Source organism: Acomys russatus, chromosome 5 (assembly GCF_903995435.1).
Source record: "Acomys russatus chromosome 5, mAcoRus1.1, whole genome shotgun sequence".
In the NCBI taxonomy this organism is placed as follows: Eukaryota; Metazoa; Chordata; class Mammalia; order Rodentia; family Muridae; genus Acomys; species Acomys russatus.
The window spans coordinates 12,075,810-12,080,221 of NC_067141.1; the positions used below are offsets into that span (position 1 = coordinate 12,075,810).

Below are 4,412 nucleotides of genomic sequence, written 5' to 3' on the forward strand. Positions count from 1 at the left end.
AAAACATGATTGTTGGAGGTCGGTCTGGTGTGTTTTGATGCTAATTAATGATCGCTGTCTCTGCAACCCGCCTGTACCTTCCCTAAGAGCCTAACATGTTTGACCAATAAAAGGACATCACACCTGGGCCGGGCAAATGGGATGGGTGTGGCTAAGGATCCAGGGCTTGGGGAGATAGGGAGAATCTTGGGAGGAAATAGAGACCCGGGGAGAGGGAGACGAAAGAGGCTGTGTCATCATCGGTTAGGTGGAGGAGAAGCACATGGCTGACATGGATGGAGATTTGACCCAGATGAAGAATATTAGCAAGTACTTGGGATTATGGATGGGAGATGGCTTGATAGAAATTATTAGAACCAGATGATATGGGATTGGGACAGGTATTTCGTATCTGCCCCACTATGGGAAGTAGTTTAGGGGATTAATATCTGCTGTGCTCCAGGTTAATTAGGGCTATTTAAAAATATAACAGGTGACTGTGTCTTGATTGACTGCTAGTGGGTTAGAAAATACTGCCATAATAATAATGTTTATTAGGCCATACTGGTAAATTAACCACAACATGTGAGTGCATTTAAAATAATGTGCTTGCACTTTTGGCTCTCGGAGCAGCACCATGGTGGTTGGCAAGAACAAGCACCTGATGAAAGGAGGCAAGAAAGCAGGCAAGAAGAAAGTGGCTGGTCCGTTTTCTAAGAAAGACTGGTGTGTTGTCAAACCTCTGCTATGTTCAATATTAGAAATATTGGAAAACACTAGTCACAAGGACCAAGGAACCAAAATTGCATCTGATGGCTACAAAGGTCGTGTGTTTGAAGTGAGCCTTGCCAAGCTACAGAATGATGAATTGCATTTAGAAAATTTAAGCTAACTATTAAGGATGTTCAGGGCAAAAACTGTCGGACTAATTTCCATTGTATGGATCTTGCCCGGCACAAAACATGTTCCATGGTCAAAAAATGGCAGGCCATGATTGAAGCTCATGTTTATGTCAAGACGACCAATGGTTATTTGCTCTATCTTTTCTGTGTTGGATTCAATGAAAACCGCAACAATCAGATATGCAAGGCATCATATGCACAGCAGCAGCAGGTCCACCAGATCCAGAAGAAGATGATAGAAATCATGACCTGAGAGGGGCAGACAAAATGACTTGAAGGGAATGGCTAATAGGTTGATTCCAGACAGCACTGGGAAAGACATAGAGAAAGCTTGCCAGTCCGTCAGTCCTATTCATGATGTCTTCATTAGAAAATTGTGTGGCGAGTGGGGACTGACTCTGACATGAACTGGTGCCCCCTATTTGACCACTTCCCTTTGAAGGGGAGGCCTGGTGACACCCAGAGGAAGGGGAAGCAGGCTATCCAGATGAGATCTGATAGGCTGTGGTCCTATGTTGGGGGAGGAGGTCTCCTTCTGTCACAGGGAGGGGAGTAGGGTGAAAGAGGGAGGGGAGGGGGAACAGGAAGATACAAGTGAGGGTATAACAATCGGGATGTAATCTGAATAAATTATTTACATTTTTTAAAAGTAAAGTAGAAATGCCGAAAAACCCAAGTTTGAATTGGGAAGACTAATGGAGCTCCACGGTGAAGGTGGTAGTTCTGGAAAAACGACTGGTGACAAGACAGGTGCTAAAGTTGAGCAAGCTGATGGATATGAACCACCAGTCCAACAATCTGTTTAAAATCCAGATTTTTTAATAGTGACAAATAAAAAGTCCTATCTGTAAAATAAAATAATGTATTTGGTTATTTTGAGTTCATACCAGAGTAGGCTTGTCCTAAGTCTGGTGGCAGTGTCCACATGGGAAGATGAATTACTTTTGGAGTTACGCTACCGAAAACCAAGGAATGTCAGAGGCTGCCAGCGACCACCACAGAAGTGTCCCCACTGGGCCTTTCTGAGGATCCACCCTGCTGACACACCATCTCAGGTGTCTGGCCCCTTGAGGTGAGAGAATACATGGCTGCTGTTTGTCCCACCCACCGTGTAGTCATTTACATTGTGGGAGTCCTGAGAAAGAACTGAGGGCCTCGTTGGAATATGGGAATTGCTTATGAGACAGTCCAGATGAGGGCGGAGCTCCGTACTAAAGGGTGGCTTGCTAATATTGATTCTTCCTGCTTCCCCAGGACAGCTATTTGGAGGAAGCATAATAAAAATGACAGCAAGCAAGCAGTGGATCTGTTTACACTTCTTCATACTCGAGGTAGAAGGAGACGTCTATTAGGCACCTTCTAGAAAGTGCTTTTTTTTTTTTTGTAGCCCAGGCTGGCCTCGAACTCGTGATCCTCCTGCCTCTGCCTCCTTCAGCAAATCCTACCGGCGTGTGCCACCACTACCGGCGGCACCTTCTAATATACCAAGTAATGCGAATACTTTCACGGTTCACTGTTTCCTCCCAGTTGAAACACTTCCTCCTGGAGGGAGGAGGGAGACTTGTATGACTCAGGAAGCTCCGCACCCCCACCCCTACCCCTTAAGGTTATACAAGCAGTAAACAGTAGCAGGAATGGAAAGAGGGAAGTCTTCAGTGAAGCTGCCTGCCCTCTGAGCAGAGAACTCCAGAGCTGTACCTTTGGTCACTTGTCAGGCGGAGAGGAATGTTGGTGACACAGCTACCAAAATCAGCCACGCTCCTACAGCTAACCCCTTGCCTATACGCCTGTAAATAGCCCAGAGAACTCACTGGACAGCCAACCTGGGCTTAGATGGAATCGTTTCTTTTTCTTTTTAAAAATTAAAACTTTGTGTGTACTACGAGCATGTTTGCATGTGGGCACATGCCACAGCACACATGTGGAGGTCAGAGTACAAACCCTGGTGTTGGTCCTCACAGCCTACTTTACTCTGAAACATGCTCTTTGCCTGTTTGGGGGTTTGCTGAGCCAGGTGGTCTGTGAGCATCGGGAGATTCTTGGCCTCAGTCTCCTGTCTTGCTGTAGGAGTGACTGTGGATACGCGCTACTCATGGGGCTTGCTGTGAGTGCTGCGGATCCAAGCCCATGCCCTCACACTTTAGCAGGGAACACACTCTCCACTGAGCCAGCCTAGAATTCTTTCTTTGGTCTGTGGTTAGTGCACTGTTTGGTCACATCTCAGGAAGAGCCATGTTACACATAAAATGCTCACAGCTACCTTGTGGGGGTCAAAGGTACTGCACCCCGTTTGCTGCTCAAGAAGCCGAGGCCCAGACAGCACCAATAATTGTCCAGAAAGCACACAGCTGACAAGGTTAGACCCAGAAATCTAATGTGAGGCTTCCTTTAAAATGCAGGCCATCTCCAGAAAGACATTGTCATTATAGAAAAGCATCTGTTTCTAATGAGGAAGAGAGAAACGTGCTTGGACTGTGATGGCCACAGTCCTGGGTACGCAGCTTAAAACAGTCACCCAGCCTGGGGAACAGGGCCCCTCTGGAAGACCCTCATATCCCTATAGTTTGCCAGACTGTCTAGGTACCCACTCCAAGGCAGGAAATCTGATACACTGTCAAGTGACATGGGACAGAGGGAGGGATGTTCGCCATGCAGCCCCTGAGGGTAGGTATGGTGTAGAGGAAGGGTACACAGACTAGCGCCCCTTCTCCCTTGCACTCCCTATGTCCCTCCTCATATGCTGGTCGTGATATGACTAGCCTCATGGGACAAAAGGTGAAAAGACTGAAGAACAAAGAGAGCGAGGGCCTGGGATGGGATGCACAGTTGAGAGCCTCGGCACAAACTCCCTCTCCCAGGCTGTCCCACTGTCAGTGAGAAGACCTTCTAGAACAATAGAAGTCTGAAAAGTGAGGGAGCTTCAGCCATCAGGAGAATGTAGGGCAGTGGCCATTGATGTGGACTGTCTGATTCTTTCTTTCCCAAAAGGCAGATGTAATAAATAGGCTGGCCAATCAGAAGGCCTCATCTATTTGACCGCTGTGTTTAGGATCAGGAGAAGTCACGTGACCCAAGCTCGGCCAATAATGGGCCTTAGAATTCTGTTGGCCATGAGGGTGAGCAAACATTGGCTCTTGTCAACCTGGATAAAATGTAGATTCCCAGAGCAAGAATCTAGTTAGGAAAAAAAGTTGGGGATGTTCCTCTTGGGACCAGTTGTGCCTGAAGCCAGATCTGTCTACATCTAACCTGTTAACTGAGCAGGAATTCCTTTTTTCTTGAGCTAGTTTGAGTTGGTTTTGAAAAAGAGTGCAGTTAACCCAGGAAGCCCCTGTAGAACCAGACCACATACTTCTTGGTGTTTGATGGGAGAGACTAAGGAATCCAAAAAGAGTCAGGGCCCAACAAACAAGCTGATTTCACAATTGTGGAAGGAGGGGGGTAGGGTAGAGTTGAAAGGGCGGAGGTCACCGCCCTTTCATTGGGGTCATAGAGCAGAGACCCTTCCTTATGTGGTTGCTACATACCCAG

General features: G+C 47.0%; 1 pseudogene; it reads left to right on the forward strand.

Moving 5' to 3' along the window:
- The first annotated feature begins 616 nt into the window (after positions 1-616).
- Positions 617-1,687, forward strand: LOC127189949 (40S ribosomal protein S3a-like; annotated as a pseudogene).
- Positions 1,688-4,412: the final 2,725 nt, after the last annotated feature.